The 18,303-nt window shown below is 44.2% G+C and overlaps 1 protein-coding gene across 1 annotated transcript in view; it reads left to right on the top strand.

Moving 5' to 3' along the window:
• The first annotated feature begins 15,038 nt into the window (after positions 1 to 15,038).
• The window catches only part of GJA5 (gap junction protein alpha 5), a 70,639-nt gene continuing 67,374 nt past the window's right edge, over positions 15,039 to 18,303 (top strand). Inside the window, exon 1 of the mRNA XM_044283695.1 lies at positions 15,039 to 15,169. The gene's annotated coding sequence lies outside the window, so the exon portion shown is untranslated. The remainder of the gene's footprint in view (positions 15,170 to 18,303) is intronic.

Genomic DNA, 18,303 nt, shown 5'->3' with positions numbered 1-18,303 from the left:
AGGCCACACACCAAATGAAGCTGCCTGTGAGCAAGCAAACCAAGATCCAGGCTACTACATACCCAGGATCTGGGACACTAAACCAATTGACACCAAGTTGTAGAACACTAAGGCCTCTTTCACACGGGCGTCATATTTTTGGCCCGGATTAGAGGCGTGTGCGTTGCGGGAAAATGCGCGATTTTTCTGCGCGAGTGCAAAACATTGTCATGCGTTGCACTCGCGTGAGAAAAATCGCGCATGTTTGGTACCCAAACCCGAACTTGCTTGGGATTGATGTTCTGAAGATTGTATTATTTTCCCTTATAACATGGTTATAAGGGAAAATAATAGCATTCTGAATACAGAATGCATAGTAAACCAGCGCTAGAGGGGTTAAAAAAAAATAAAAAATAAATTAACTCACCTTAGTCCACTTGATCACGAAGCCCGGCATCTCCTTGTGTCTCCTCTGCGCTGAACAGGACCTGGGGTGAGCTGCTCCATTAAATACCGGTTAAGGACCTTCGATGACGTCACTCCGGTCATCACATGGTCTTTTACCATGGTGAATCACCATGGTAAAAGATCATGTGACGTACCATGTGATGACCGGAGTGACGTAATCGAAGGTCCTTAACCTGTATTTAATGGAGCAGCTCACCCCAGGTCCTATTCAGCGCAGAGGAGACACAAGGAGATGCCGGGCTTCGTGATCAAGTGGACTAAGGTGAGTTAAATTTTTTTTTATTTTTTTTTAACCCCTCTAGCGCTGGTTTACTATGCATTCTGTATTCAGAATGCTATTATTTTCCCTTATAACCATGTTATAAGGGAAAATAATAATGATCGGGTCTCCATCCCGATCGTCTCCTAGCAACCGTGCGTGCAAATCGCACGGCATCCGTACTTGCTTGCGGATGCCATCCGATTTTCACACACCCCATTCACTTCTATGGGGCCTGCGTCACGTCAAAATCGGACAATATAGAGCATGCTGCGATTTCAACTGAACGCACAAGTGATGCGTTAAAAACAACGCTCATGTGCACAGCCCCATAGAAATGAATGGGTCAGGATTTAGTGCGGGTGCCATACGTTCGCCGCACGGATCGCACCCGCACGGAAAACTCGCCCGTGTGAAAGGGGCCTAAAACACTAACGTACACCAAGCAGTAGACTCTAAACAACTTGGCACCAGTGACACCAAACCAATGGACAGCAAGCAGTAGAACACTGCACCACAGGACACCAGGGAGTTGGTCAGGAAACCACTAGACATCAGGGACTGGGTCAGCAAACCACTAGACATCAGGGATTGGGAGACTAAGCCAATAGACATCAAGGACTGGGTTACTAAACCATTAGACATCAAGGATTAGTTGACCAAGCAACTAGACACTGGGGACAAGAACACTAAACCAATCAACATCAAACAGTTTAACACTATACCACAGGACACTAGGGACTGGGTCAGGAACAACTAGGGACTGGGGCACTAATGTATACCAAGCAGTAGAACTCTAAACAACTTGGCACCAGTGACACCAAACCAATGGACAGCAAGCAGTAGAACACTATACCGCAGGACAACAGAGACTGGGTCAGGAAACCATTAGACATCAGGGACTGTGTCAGCAAACCACTAGACACCAGGTACAGGGGCACTTTTCACCTGTATGTACACCAAGAAGAACATTAAACCAATTGGCACCAGGGACACTAAAACAATGAACACCAAGCAGAAGAACACAAAACCAAAGGACACCAGGGACTGTGTCAGGAAACCATTAGACATCAGGGACTGGGTCAGCAAGCCACTAGACATCAGGGACCGGGACACTAAGCCAACAGACATCAAGGACTGGTTCACTAAACCATTAGACATCAGGGACTGGGTCAGCAAGCCACTAGACATCAGGGACCGGGACACTAAGCCAACAGACATCAAGGACTGGGTCACTAAACCATTAGATATCAGGGATTGGTTCACTAAACCACTAGACACCGGGAACAAGGACACTAAACCAATCAACATCAAATAATTGAAAACTATACTACAGAACAGTAAGGACTGGGTCAGGAAACCACTAGACACTAGGGAATGGGGCACTAATGTACACCAAGCAGTAGAACGCTAAACCACTAGACACCTGTGATAATAAACCAATGGACATCAAGCAGTAGAACACAAAATGACAGGAACTGGGTCATCAAACCACTAGACATCAGGGACTGGGACACTAAGCCAATAGACACCAAGGACTGGGTCACTAACCATTAGACATCAGGGATTGGCTCACTAAACAACTAGACACTGGGGACCAGGACACTAAACTAATCAACATCAAACAGTAGAACACTAAACCACAGGACACCAGGGACTTGGCCACTAAACCAACGGGCAAAAGGAACTGGGGTGCTAAATCACAGTCAATCAACCAGGGCAATTAACCAATGGGAATCAAGTGATTGGGCACCAAATTACTAGATTTTATGGACCAGGGAATAAAACCTTTAAGAGACAGGAATACTGAAATACCACATGGACTGGAATCAGCAGAACCACTGCACGTAAATATCCTGGCTAAAAAAAAACAAAAAACACAAGACACAAGGGAGTGAGTCACTAAAACAACCGATACCATAGACTGGAGCACCACACCACATAACAGAAGACTAAACCACAGGACACCAGGGGCTAGGTGACTATACCACTAAACACCAGGGGTTCGGGCACTAAACCAACGGACATCAAGCAGTATAACACTAAACCACAGCACGCCAGGGAACGGTTCACTAAACATGGTTACTCTTGTTACATATACAGACACAAAGAACCCATAAAACGTGCTGAGATGGTGTAGGGTTAATATGCCAGCCTTAGGACGCTCACCCTCCCTCTTGTCTATTGCTGAAATTTTTTATTTGTGTATCAGAACATTTTGTGCAGGAGAACCACACAGGGTTCAGATGAGAAATAGCGTCTCCGCAGGTGGCAGAGTTTATATTCCTGCTCAGGTTTGTTATGAAATCCATCCTTGCAGCTCGTCTGTCTTGGGATGTGTGCGCGTCGAGCGGTTAATACTTGTGACCGATGTTTGATGTAGGTGTTTGCACGCACATATATTCATAACACATTTCTGCATTTTACTTGTGTTAATATGACCTAACGTACATATTTCACTTTCCGACATTCGGCTCATGAGGTATGCGCAGAATTTAAACTACTCTGATATATGTTAATATGTTAAGTTTAAGGAACCGTGCCATGCCTGGAATATGAGTCAAACAGCCATATGCTATAACAGGGATCAGCAACCTTCGGCACTGCTGTGAAACTACAATTCCCAGCATGCTCTATTAATTTCTACGGGAGTTCGGAGAAGAGCATAGTTAGTATGCATGCTGGGAGTTGTAGTTTTACAACAGCTGGAGTGCCAGAGGTTGCCCACCCCCGTGCTATAACAACATTGCCAATGTAGAAACCAGTGATACCCAATGTGTCGAGAGTGGAGAAGATCTCCCCTGAGGACTATAAGCTTTTTGAGAGTTCCTCAAGTTCCTCTCAGTTTTTTTTATTACTTCTGGGGCACTAAACCAATGGATGCCAGGGACTGAGTACTAAGGCACTAGATACCAGGTTCTGGGACAATAACCCAATGAACACAACGGACTGGGTCACTAAACCACTAGACATCAGAGTCTGGAAGACTAAATCAATGGATACAAGAAACTAGCGGTGGATTATCAGGAACGACCACAGGACTCTAAGACTAAAGCATTAAACCACTAGACACCAGGGACTGGGTCACTAAACCAATTGATACTAGAGACTTGGTCACTAAACCACTAGAGACCATGGTCTGGGACTCGGGAGACTAAACCAATAGATTACCAATATCTGGGACACTAAACCAAAGGCCACCTAGCATTAGAAGGCTAAACCAATGGACACCAGACATTATAACACTAAACCAAGCCGTAATACACCAAACCACAAGACACTAGGTACTAGGTCACTAAGTTACTAGACACTAGGGAATGGTGCATTAATCCAAAGAACATCAGGGTCTGGGTCACTAAACCTCTAGATATTGGGGTATAGGACTCTAAACCAATGGACACCAAGCAGTAGACCAGTAAACCTCAGGACACTAGGGCCTGCACGTAGGTCACTAAACCACCAGTTAACCAATGGACACAATCATTAAAATTAAACCACAGGATGCAAGGGGCTAGGTCACTAAACCACGTGAGTCTGGGGCAATAGACTAATGGACAACAAGCAATAAACCAATGATCCTCAGGACATCAGAGATTGGGTCACTAAACCACAGCTAGGACTGGGGCACTAAATGAATTGACACAAAGGAGCAGAACACCAAATCACTGAACACTAGGGACTAAGTCATTAAACCACTAAATGCCAAAGACTAGGGCATTACACCAATTGACATCAGGGTCTGGGTCATTAAAAAACTAGACCCTAGGGTTTCATACACTAAACCAATGGACATGAAGAAGTAGAACACTTAACCCCAGAACATCAGGTACTATGTCACTAAACCACTAGACACCATGTACCATGACACTAAACCAATGGGTACAAGTAAATGGCACTTTAAACCACTAGATAGCAGGTTGTTTGGACACTGAACCAATGGGCACCAGGCACTGGTTCACTATACCACTAGATACCAAGCTCAGTTTCTAGTTTTATTGTTTTGTTTTGTACCTTACACATAGGTCTGCAATAAGCCTTCCAACTAACATCATTATGTATCTAGATGGAAAAATAAAAAAAACCTAGAGAAGAGAAATAAGGACCCCAAAAAGAAGGCTGAAGACCACATTAACCTCTCCATGCACCAATAATTGTGGACTAAACTCTCACAACTAGGTCTTGAGTTCACTCCATTGATCCATCCAATTTGATACAAGGGGTCAACTGAGCCATACTGTATGACTTTTCCACCAGCACAGTAGTATGACTGCATAACATTGTTTAACAGAAAATCATAGACTCTCTAGAAATACCAACTATAGCAAATCCTTTCTGGTAGCGAAACAGTTACTGTGCGTCAATATGACAGGCGGGTCTCAGATATGAACATGATCGTGCAGGCCACCAACAGTCCTAGCTAATCCCTAGCTAAATCAAAATAAAAGCATACAGCAGCCTTCAGTAAAGCAAAAATGAACGCCACACTCCCCTGTAGGAGTTGTGTCCCTAAGGACATGGGTGCAGTGCCAATAAAGTAGTGGAGAAAAAATACCGGTAGGTTCTTTTAATCCATGTTGTGGCAGTGGAAACACATGCATTTGAATCCCTTCTGTTAGCTGTAGAATGAATGTTCGTCACTATTAGGGCCCTTGCACATGATCGTATGCAAGGGCCCTTAGGCTCAGTTCACACTTCACTTATTTGGTCAGTCATTCTTATCAGTTATTCAACCCAAAGCAGGTGTGGGTCAAAACCACAGAACAGGTGCAGATCTATTCATGATACCTAATCCGAGAGTAGGCTTGGCTTCTGAATTTGGCTCACAATAAGTCATGGAAATAACTAACAAATAACAGAAGTGTGAACTCAGCCTTACAGGTCAATGTTAACGGCAGGACTAATTTATCGGCGTGGACTTAATAGTGCAGTGGCCCAAGATTCAAGTAGTGGCCCTATGACAGTGGGGATGGTGTCAGCAGTAAGGCTGTGTTCACATCACTGTTTATTTTTCCATTCTTCTGATCCCTCAGAAGAACAGCCCAAAAAAAAGAGATCCTGTATTTTGAGCATCCGCCTTCAAACAGTCAGTATTTGGTCAGCATTTGATCAGTATTGGTAAGGCAAAAACAGGAGTGGGTCTATTTTATATTATGCATCTGTTCTGTGTTTTGGACCCAATCTCAATTTGCATGAGTTTTGGCTATTTGCATCTGAAATCAGTTTTATTCAGATGGAAAAGAAGTCCTGCATGGCTTCTATCACATGGTCAGTATTTGGTCAGTTTTTGATATCAGTATTTCATCAGTATTGGTAAGGCAAAAACAGGAGTGGGTTCAAAACAGAGATAATATGTGATGGAAATATTTGCATGTCTTCTGTGTTTTGTACCCACTCCTGCTTTTAGCTTCCAAATCATGAGCATATCTGATGAAAAATACTGACCATGTGATTGAGGCCTTATGGACACTCAAATGACAGGACCCTTTCTTTTTATTTTTCTGTTCTTCCGACAGATCAGAAGAATGGAAAAATAAACAGTGCTGTCAACAGGGACACTAGAGGCCCCATAACAGAGTGGTGAGAGTGGCAACAGCGCGACGGTCACACTTGTTGCCCGTAACAGAGTGGTGAGGGTGGCAACAACATAAATAGTAACAATAGTGTCCTCGGAACAGTGGGGAGGGGGGGGGGCAACAGCAGTGGCAGTAACAGCACAAAATGGTGGAAGATCACCGTAGGAGCAGATAGCAATAGAGGTAGTAGGCATGTGGCAGCAGGCGGGTGGCAGCATCAGAATAGTGGCAGCAGCACATGGGCAAAATTAACTGCCCATTTTGCACAATATTCCAGTGTGTCAGAGTCAGATCATTACTGCCAGAATTATCTATTCTGTTGCATCAGGCACCGGTGTCTAGAAATTCTGGTTGATCCAGGCCTGATTCATCTTTATAAAGGTTAGTCTGTCAACATTTTGTGTTAAAAGGCAAGTTCTCTTTGGGGTAACTAAGCCACCCATCACATGAAACACCCCTTCTGGAGGCCACACTACTGGCCGAGGAGGAAAGCATGCTCATGGCAAACTAGGCCAGTTGTGACCACAATTCAAGTTTGGATGCCCAGTAGTCCAGGGGATCTTGGGTGACAGGGTGCAGTCCAAGTATGCCACCAGCTGCTGGTTCAGCTTCTGCTCCATGTCCTGCTGCTGCTGGTGGGTGGTTTCTTCAGTAGGCGGCTGAAGAAAACTGCTCATCAGAGACTCAAGACTTAAAGAGGTTGTCTGGGTCCAGAGCTGAACCCAGACATACCCATATTTTCGCCCAGGCAGCCCGCCTGATGTTAGCATCAGAGCATTTTATGCTCCAATACTCTCCTTTGCCCTGCGCTGAATCGCGCAGGGCAAAGGCATTTTCAGGAGATCCGGTGACGTACTAGGCTCTCCTTAAGGCTGCCAGGCAGAGGCTTTTGCCCAGCAGTGAGCCGATGACATCACCGGCACTGATGGGCGGGCTTTAGCGCTGCCCTAGCCTGTAAACCACCTAGTTCTGTATAGAATTCCAGGGCGTTTATGCCCTCCTCCTCCTTCTGTGCCAGTTCAGCCCCCACAGGGCTTAGGTGACCATGAGATGTAGGTGCCACTTTTTTTTGTCCCATTGCCAGTCATATTTATCAGCATCCCCTCCAGGACTTGAAGGAGTGGAATGACATCATTCATCCACTTATCCTGGTGACCGACAAATAAAGTGGCCTCCTCAAAGGGCCTGAGCAAACGGCAGGTGTCACACATGAGCTGCCACTGTCTAACGCCAAAGTTACACTGGGGAATAGTCCTGTCCGTCTGCATCATCAAGAAATCAGTTACGGGTTTCCTCTACTCATACAGTCAGTGCAACATGTGGAGGGTAAATCAAATCAAATGGGTGGAAATGTTGCATATGAGGCGATGTTGGGGAACACTATTCTGGCTTTGCAGCTCAAGTAGGGCATGTTTTGCACGGTAAGAGAAGCTGAAGTGCATGCTGTTTCCTTGACATTTTTAAGACGTCTTGCAGTTGGGTGGAAGACTTCAGGAACCAAATGACAATGAGATTGAAGATGTACGCCATGCAGGGCCCTCCCTGACACAACGCAGACAGAATGTTATTCTCGTTATCGGCAAACATGGTTCCGATCTTCAGTTGGCGAGGTGACAGCCAGGATTCGATTTCTTAGTTGATTGTGTAGAGCAGTTCCTCCCTGGTATGAATGTATTTGCCCAGGCTGCTCAGGTACAAATCCACGTGACAATGCCATGCTTTGCATAGGTGGTATGCTGGAGGACCACTCTGTACTGTGCCTACAGTGGAGGCTTAGGACAAGGTGGAGGATGAGAAGGCAGAGGAAGACATTGGCACAGATATCCCAAGATTACAACATGGAGGTTTGTGTGCCTGGGCCAGGGCAACATTTAGGTTCCATTCACACGTCCGGCACTAATAGAATATGCCTATTCTTGTCCGCTATTGCGGACAAGAATAGGACATGTTCTATTTTTTGGGGAACGGAAATGCAGACCCGGAAGTACGGTTCCGCATTTCCGGAGCCAGGCTGCACATCGTGCGGCCCCATAAAAATGAATGGGTCCGCAATTCCGTTCCGCAAAATGCGGAACGAAATTACGGATGTGTGAATGGATCCTTACCCAGTGGGCTGTAAAGGACATATATTGTCCTTGACCATAGTTACAGCTCCACACGTCAGCGCTGGCATGAACTGTACCAGACACTGACAGACTCAAGGACTGAAGGACTGGCTGCGCTTCACCTGATGCCCACATATCCTGCATTCCGCCACGCTAACATCCCCTGTTGACTTGAAAAAGTATTCCAACACTGCCAAGTATGGCATTTTCCCCCAATCACTCCCTCCCTCCTGACTGCCCCTGCCTCTATGAACCTGTGCACTGCTAGTTGTTTCCTGACAGGTAAGCTCCTAACTAGATCTCCCACTGCTTCCACCCTGCTGGCTCATCAGCACACTGCCATCCTACTGCTGTCTCATGGGTCTGCTGCCACCCTCACCCCCGGTGATGATGTCCCCTCTTCACCCAGCTCCCACATGCGATCGGCTTCATCATCATCCACTACTGTCTGGTCTTCACTTATGTCACCCTCACTATTCTGATGGTCACGACACATGCTTCCACCCAATTGTCATCATTGCTAGTTGAAAGCATGAAGGAGGACGCAGCGGACCTCTCCTCTAAGTCTGTGCTGGCCTGTAGCTGCTTAGTGTCCTCAGTAAGCTTGTCCTCGCTGAAAAGCGGAGCAGAGCCGGCAGCATACATTACTTCCCGAGCAGAAAGAGCAGCAAAAGATTTAAGACAGGTGAGGGCACAGAAGTTGTTCCTGGGCCATGCCAACTAAGTAAGAGTTCCTAGGTCAGAGGAACCCAGCGATTCCTGGCTGTGTGTATCTGTTGTCACCTGAGATAATGTTGAAGAGCGAGTCAACCATTCAAGTACAGCTGGATTGTTGGTCAAAACACAACCGCTGGATGACAGTGGCAGCTCTGTTCTATTACTGCAGCTGCTGCTACCACCAACCATTCTTCTGCTTCTAATTGTGCCAGCTATTTTTGCCACTGCCCATTCCTATGGAAGGCCAGGCAACTGTCTGTTGGCCCTAGTGTACAGTAACTGAATCAGTAATGTAACTATGTAACTAAGTATTAATGGCACAGCAGTTGAACTAGATAAACGCACCTTTATATTAGACCGCCTGTTGACAATTTGTCGGACGCACAGTGAGGGTAATTTACAAACATATATATAATCCACTTTTTGGCATGTATCTGTCGCAGATTTTGGCGCAAAGGTTATTTGTGCTGCAATCTGCGACTTTTCCCCGCTCACGCCAGGTCTAAAAAGGAAGAGGTGGCATGGGCGAGGAAGGGGCCGGGCTGTGTTTTAGGCGTAGAAAATGTTCTAAATCGGAATTAGACAGGCGGTGGATATGCCAAAGTTATGCAGAGGCCGACGCCTGTACATAAATTTGGCGCATCCACCGTCAGCTAAAGGGGTATTAAAGGGGGGTTGCCATCTAAAACGCTAGTCTTAATGACCCCCAGTAAGTCTAGATATAACAGAACAGATTAGGTATGAATGGCGCAGCAGCAGGGGTGGGATTCAAATGTTTAACAACAGGTTCCCTACTCAACGGCGGACACGCGGCATCACAACACATGTTTACATATACACAAACCATATATATGCAACACACACATATAAATACACCATTTACATGGTACACATACATAAATACACCATATAGATACTACACACACATACCACCCAACTTAGGAGCTAAACTATCATAGGCGTGAAAAGCAATAGAAGCAAACATCTCCAGCTGCCCTGCCGTTGATCCAGTTGTAATTTTAACAACCGGATCTGGGGAACTGGCTGAATCCCATGCCTACACAGCAGGTGAAAAACATGCACAGGGCAATTACACTGAGAATGCACTGTCCCTGCAGTCTCCCTACAGTGTCTAAAAACTCTCCCTACTATGTCCCTACACTGTCCCTGCAGTCTCCCTATTCAATATTCTACAATTTAAAAGCCATCTGAAACACTTTCCACGTCTCTCCCTATGCTCATTTCACTGTGAAATTGCGCGGGATGAGGCTTCTATAGGGCTGAGACATCACAAAGGAAGTCTATCTGCAATTGGCTGGCTGCAAGGCATCATGGGTGATCTTGTGTTCCCGGGCTTCTTACTTTCACTTTGTAACATGTATAGCTGCCATTTTAGGAAAAAAATGATACGTTACCATGAAGCGCAAGGAAATTTGAATTCGTGGCAAATCGAATTTTTCCTGAAATTTGGATCAAATTCCACTTCATTAACTTTGATTTGCTCAACACTACTAGAAGTGCTAGTCAAGAGATATCACTACTAGGCCTTGGGCATTGCTGCTGTACTGTACCAACCCAAATTCTGGAGGTGGATAAACCAGAGTCCATTATTTTGAAATCTCTCAATACAAAAGTATGACCGCATATGAGACAATGAACAAATGATGACTCTCATTGTAGAAATCCCAGTCCAGAGCCATCAATGCTATGTCTTAGTTCTTACCCTACTAATCCAACCTGAAATCAGGTGTCAACTTTGACAGAATTATGAATTCCCTACCAAAAAAAAGGCATTACCGAATATGGGCTAACCTATAAATATGAGACAATTGCAGATATCCATAAAAAGCAGAGAAGAGACTACACCTTTAAGAGCCATCAAAATTAATAGGGTCATTTATTAAGACTGGCGTTTTAGACACACACGCCACACCTCCTCTAAGACCTGGCGTGAACAGGGAAAAGTTGCAGATTTGTCGGCAAATCCCCTTTGCGACCGTATCTACGACAGATATACGCCGAAAATTGCCGTATATCTAATAATAAATGACCCACTAAGTCTTCACCAGGTTATTCTACTTATTCAACCTGAAATCAGGATCATTTGAGTCAGAGATGGGAACTGTGACTTTCCCACCAAAACAAAAGTATGACTTTAAGTGAGACAACATCTTGCAGAAACTAATCAAAGTCTTTGCAAGAAAGTGGTTATCACTACTAGGCCTTGCACCCAAGTACTCTATGGAATCAACCTAAAATATGGGAGCTACCAAGCCAGAGATGGGAACTATGTTAACCACTAGCTCCTCAGTATGACTGTTTGGGATTTTACTTCTTACAGGAGATGGTCACACCATTACTAATTCTTGGATCCAGTTGTTCTACCAACCCCAAGTGAAATCAGAGATCCTAGGCAAAGCTGGGAATTGTGATCTTATCATTAACACAAGTCAGTGGCCTTATATGGTACAACTTCTTACCAAAGCCAGTAAACTGATTTTTGGGGATCTGTAAAGCATTAGTATTGGGTTCATGGTGGAGAGCATGCTGCATAAAGCTGGCCATAAATACAAATGGGTTGATGATCTCATAGATTTTGCAATGCAGAGTACAATATCTGCATATATGGCCTGCTCGGATGAACATACTGAGAGACTATGGGAACTTGCATGGGATCAGGAATCTATGTTTACATCTATGGTACAGTGAGGTGGGAGCAGAATGCTGTAGGATTTATTTTATTTAAAGCAAAATAATCATATGCATTGTCCTCTAAATTAATAACTTCCCCCTGGTTCCTTGCTGAGAAGGTTTCATTCTTCTTCTGGCTCAGATAAGTCTAGACATTGTTTTTGCACCATAGGTTGACCTTAACTGAGTTCAAAACCAGGCCAAGAAACTAGCTGTAACTTCTTGGGATTTGGAACCTACAGAAGAAGTCCTAAGTCAACAGTGAACCGAAATGTCAATGACAAATTTAAGGTTGCAAATACCAGACTTTAATGTACACTGAGGGTAAATCAATAAAAAGAAGGTGGCTACATCATCTTGGTAGCCATTTCTGAGGAACATACTTGGAAATCCCTTGAAAACGTGTACTTTATATAAACCAAATGTAGAAGATGAAGAGTGGCACTACTCATGGCAGCCAACCAGATGTCTTCTTGGTGATTCAGAAGAGTAGAAGGCCTCACTCAGCATTTCCCCAACCCTTAGACTAGTAAAGAAAGTACTAGTAAAGAATACTGTAATAACGTAATGAAGCCAGTTGTTACCAAGACTGCAGAAATGGAATTTGCCTATGCCAGTCGCCTTTCCCAGATCCCAACAGTGTCTCCTGTTACTTACATACCCCCAGAACTAATAATAGGGCCCAACTGTATAGTCACAAGAATAATATTATAAAGCGCGTACCAGTACTGGCAAGTAAATATACAAAAGTAAATTCACTGAAAGACATCAGGAACCGAATGATGGTGGTAAATGGATGATGGCACAATGAAATGAAGGAGATGACAATAAGGTAATGGAGCTGACATAAGATGGTGATGGTGTTCAGATTGGAAGCAGATGAATGACGGTTAATAATGCTACCCCAACAGGATAACAAGCAGACCCTAGAACCCAGAGAAAATAAAATAAAAAACTAAACTCAGCAAACAGACAAAAGATTCCACAGAAAAACAACAAACTTCAACTCAGAGGTAAGGTAAGGGCTAGAAGCAAACCAAGTTACACTGCGAACAAGATAAAAGGAATAACAGGATTCTGGATACACATGTACAGAGCTCCCACTATACTCCACAACTTCAATGCTGAAAGCAGGAATACTTAAGGAAGGCTAACTAATCAGATACTCTTCCCTAAGGTGGACAAAGTAGTCAGCTGACCCACATTAATGGAATAGGTGTAAGACAGCTGCATAGCAACTGATCTAAACAATAGTGGTAGACAGGAGAAGATGGGGCAGCAGGAGAATCCCTTCTGCTCAGAACTAATGAGTCTGAAAAGTGGAAAAATGCTTCCATGTTAACCTGCTGAGAGGACTAATTGACAGTCCTCTCACTAGTCTACATGCTCATATTATTCTCATCTCACCTCCTATTTGGTTCATTTGAGAATCATAAGTGAATGCAGTAGGTGACAGAGTGCCTTTCAAAGTTCAACTTTCTAACTACAAATGGTTGTAGCATACTTGCCTACTTACCCAGAATGTCCAAGAGACTCCTGAAAAAAGTAGAGATCTCCTGAAAGAACACGCAAGTGACCAGGGAACCATGTCCTGACTGAATACTTGGCTCATCTTGTTGCTGTAGTCCTCTTAACCCTAGGTGCCACCACAAAGTCCTGGCACCAGGGTCAACACCATCTCATTGCATATAGCACTGTCCAGGATTCTAAGCTTCAGGATGAAGGAAAGGTGAGTATCTGCAGAGTCTAGTCTGGGACCTAATTCATTTTGGTTTTTCATTAGTTTTTTCTACTTTGGGTTCTACAATGGGGTTTGTACTTATTACGGAACTCAGTACTTGTTAAAGGGGTCTTGTCTGGGTTTTTATTTGATTAGGGGGTCTAGCTTAGGGTCTGTATTCATTTTGTTGTGTGATGCAGAAGTTCATAGTCACTACTTGGTCATTTAAAGGTCTTAGGGTTGGATGATGACCAGAAGTCAAATGTGAAACAGATTTTTAAACCTCACTTCATGTGCTGCATAAGTGGAAGTTCACAAAAATTGTTTCACGCCTAAACCCACGAGAAAACATCTTGTATTCCGCTTCCTATTGTTTTCCATGAGAAACGTTCATACAACATATAGCTAGGAGAGGCCATCCACTATATACGGAAGCAGATAGAACATTTGGGATATACATCAACCTTATATGTATTTGAATAGTGGTCACCCAGACAGGGAAAAGGTGGTTGCTAGGCAACTATATCGCCTACAGAATACAGTAACTGGGGAACGTATGGATATAAATAAAGATAGATCCTGCCTAAGCTCTGTCAGACTAAATATACTATGTGTAGGAGGTTATGATAGGGATGAAGGCCTCGATGTTTATCATCACAAATGAAGAGACTTGACTCTGGGTCCCGTCACATGAAGAGACCCAGGGAATCATCTCGCAGCCAAACATCTCCTCATCCTTGTCTACAATATAGCCAAAGCAATGAAGTGACATAACTTTCCATGAAATATGTTTATTAGATCGCCTCTGCCTCCTCTGCATAATACAGTGACAGCCGACAGCAAGTGCGTCTGTTCATGGTTACAGAGTCCGGAGAAAAGAGACCATGAGGAGTTCTGTCAAGGCTCAAGAAACAAAATACTGTCTGTTCACACCAAAGTAGGGCTAACAACAGATCACACCACACTTGTCTCTCTTACGGGGCCTGTATGCTTGGTATTGCAGCTTAATCCTATTTACAAAAAGTGACCAATGGATGTGATGCCAATGGTCGAGGAAGGTGCCACAGGGATCATCAACATATGATCATGGGGGGTATGGGAGTCAAACTCCGACCGATCAGATATTGAAGTCCTATTGAAGTTCTAGAAAAGAGAATTAACCACTTAAATAACCTAAATCCTAAGAGTACCAGACAGTAAAAGTCTATGGTGCTTCGTAGGAAAAATGGTAACCCTAGTGGTGGGGTGCAAACAATTGTAGGTACTGGACAGAAGGTGTACTATGTGTGATGTAGATATTACAAAAGACAAACTGAAGACCATGTTCTTGTAAATCACTTTCTAGAGGAACTCTTAGAGCTGAATTCTCCTAGTCACTGGTTGACTTTGCTGGTTTGCCTCCATATCTCTGTCAGGTCTCCCAGCATGCCCTGCCATAAAGCTCTCATGTTCTACAACACTATGTGAGATGTAAAGTGGGCAGATTACACGGGGAAGGTATTTTATCTAAGCCACTATGAGGCGAAGGAAGATGCGATAAGGATGTGTTAAAAGTCAAGGAGGTGCCAGTGATGAGCGTGCTCAGAGTCACACTCTCCGCAGGATCATGTGCTGGGGTGGCAGAGCTCATCCTAAGACAGCAGCGTCAACACCTCAGGTAGGGATGGAGACTCCTATTTACTAACAAAAGCAATCTTGAATTTTCTTGAGAATCTTTATGATATTTTCTTCAAAAATACATAGGCCGTTCTCATTCTGTGGAAAGTGTTTTTTACTAAAGGCAGGTAATGGTGGCAACGAGGGGCTGTCACCCAGTATCTGCTACTCCTGTAGGAGGCCACGATTGCCCCAAAACTTATGGACAGCATTTATCACTTGAAACCTTTCATGACCAGTAGTGTTTGGGGTCTTGATGCCCAAGAAAGATATTTCTTTTTTTGGAATCTCAGTCTAGTTGATATTTTTGGATTCCTATGGTATTATTTTTTGTTTGTTTTTTAGCAAGAAGGTATTAAACTACATTCACAGTTGCAGTCGGACAATCAGCAGGCTGTTCCAGTAGCCTGTTCTGGCAGAAATGCTGGCAGTCGGCAGGATAAGGCTAGCAGGATATTGTCATGCATTAAACAAGGCATGGACTCGCGAAGCATAGATGTAATATTACCGCTTTATAAAGCGTTGGTACGGCCTCATCTGGAATATTCAGTTCAGTTTTGGGCTCCAGTCCATAGAAAGGAGGCCCTGGAGGTGAAAAAAGTGCAAAGAAGAGAGACTAAACTGATAAGGGGCTTGGAGGGTCTTAGTTATGAGGAAATATTAGAAGAATATGGCGAAAAGCTGTTCCATGTAAAATCCCCTCAAAAGACAAGGGGGCACTGCCTCCGACTGGAGAAGAAAAAGCTCAGGTGTCAAAGCTTCTTTACTGTAAGAGCTGTGAATCTGTGGAATAGACACCTCCGGACATGGTCACAGCAGGAAATGTGGACAGTTTTTATAAAAGGCTAAGGGCTCTTTCACAAGAGCGGATAATCTGCTGAGTGAAATAGAGTGAAGCCCCTCTCCGGACAGCAGAGACACGGAGCAGTAACATGATTGATAATGCTCCGTGCCTCTCTGTGATCTTTTTACTACAAAATCACAGTGAGATAAAGCTGTCACTGTGATTTTGTAGTAAAAAGGTCACAGAGAGGCACAGAGCATTATCAATCATGTTACTGCTCCGTGTCTCTGCTGTCCAGAACAGGGCTTGGCTCTCTTTCACGCAGTGGATTCCACGCACGGCACCCGCTCGTGTGAAAGATCCCTTACTGTAGATGAATTCTTAAAACTAATTATTGCTTATGTAGATGTGTAGAAGTCTGGGTCTCACTCCTCTTTTCTAAAATTCACATTCCAACCTATCCCTTGGTTGAACCTGATGGACTTATGTCTTTTTTTCAACCATATTAACGATGTAAAATCTGTCTCAAATCCTGCTCCAACCTACCCTTAGTCCTCCCGTAATTTTATTTTTCATGATAACAGCAATCTAATAGCAATAGCCCATTATATAGTTGTTACTGCTGATTTATGTAGAGGAACAAGCAGAGAGGACATGTTTCTTCTCTGCTTGGCCACTAGCTATCTCTATCCCTTTAATGTAATCACTGACATCGCAGGTTTCCCTGGCAGCTGCCCAAATGCAAATGCAACCGTGTCTATGCTCAGGAACACAACATTCGTTTTTATATATATATATATATATATATATATTTCAGTTGCCTGCCATAGTACATGGGTGATCTGTCAGAGTGGCCATCAAAGATAGAGCATAAGTTGTAGACCATAATCATAAGCTCATTACAGAGGTTTTCAGGATTAATGATATTGATGACCTATCCTCAGGATAGGTCATCAATATCAGATTGATGGTGGTCAGACACCCACTATCCCCACTGATCACCCGTCCCTATGAGCCTCCAGTGCAGGAACTAACACTTGTAGTGACCATGCTGGGTTACATTCACTTGAATGGGAGCCGAGCTGCAGTACCCTAGGATGGCCACTACACTTTCAATGGAGCTGTTCTTCCGATTCCTGCACCATAGACTGCAGGGTACTGCTGATCATGGGGGCGCTGGGTATCAGACCACCACCGATCCTGAAGATAGGTCATCATTATCAATAAATCGGAGAAGCCCTTTTATATTTACTAAACTGAAAGAAAATGAAACAAGGGCAAATCCTTGGATATTGCACTTTGTCTATGGACATTTCCCAACTATGAACCCAGTCCAACTAAAGGACATAAACACTGAATTTTGGACTGATAATATCTGCGGATCTGGCACAATGTGACATTCCATCTTATTGTCTGGGAGGACTGTGTCTATGTTAGGCATGGACGCTATATTTATACTGGTGAGGTAGGATACAAGAGATGACTCAGAGCTTCATATCAAACCAGTTTTATTAATATTCCAACTTTTATGAGCAATGCTGTCCATCCTCTGATCTACCATAGATCGAAAACTTACAAAAGTGAAGGAAACTTTAAAGGGGTTGAGTGAGAGTACAAAAACATGGAAACAGCGCCTCTCTTGTCTACAGTCTGTGTCTGGCATTACAGGTCAGCCCAATTCACTTAACCTCTTTGCACACCCTGATGTATATTTACATCACAGATGTGTGAGGATTGTATGGGGCGGGATCAGGAACTGAGCCCCCTCCATACCCAACAGATGCCAGCTGTGTGATACAGCTTACACCCGCTGATGCTACTGGGATCGTCGATAACTCTGATCTCGTAAATTTAAAGGGGGGTTTTCGGGACTTAGATATTGATGATCTATCTTCAGGATAGGTCATAAATATCAGATCGGTAGGGTCCACCAGGGGGCGTACATAAAAATTCGTGGCCCCCATGCCCTATTCATAGCCCCTCCCACTATCTGTACAGGACCTGGGATGATGATGTCATCATAAGTCCTGGCAGATGCTCCTTTCTTACCTGGAAACTACAGCATGCCCTGTGCCTTACTAGATGTACAGGACCTGTGATGCTGAAGATGATGTCATCACAGGCCTTGGCAGATTGTCCTTTCTAAGGCCTAATGCACACGGCCGTGTTCCGCAGCCGAGAGCGGTCCGTGGTAACACGGCCTGGCATCCTGTTGAGAGCAGGAGCGCACGGCGTCATTGGTTGCTATGACGCCGTGCGCTTCATGCCGCCGCTGGACTACAGTAATACACTGGTATAGTGTATTACTGTAGTCCAGTGGCGGCATGAAGCGCACGGCGTCATCGCAACCA

The sequence above is a fragment of the Bufo gargarizans genome, chromosome 3, assembly GCF_014858855.1.
Source record: "Bufo gargarizans isolate SCDJY-AF-19 chromosome 3, ASM1485885v1, whole genome shotgun sequence".
NCBI lineage: Eukaryota > Metazoa > Chordata > Amphibia > Anura > Bufonidae > Bufo > Bufo gargarizans.
This window is presented reverse-complemented; position numbering and strand designations above follow the sequence as displayed.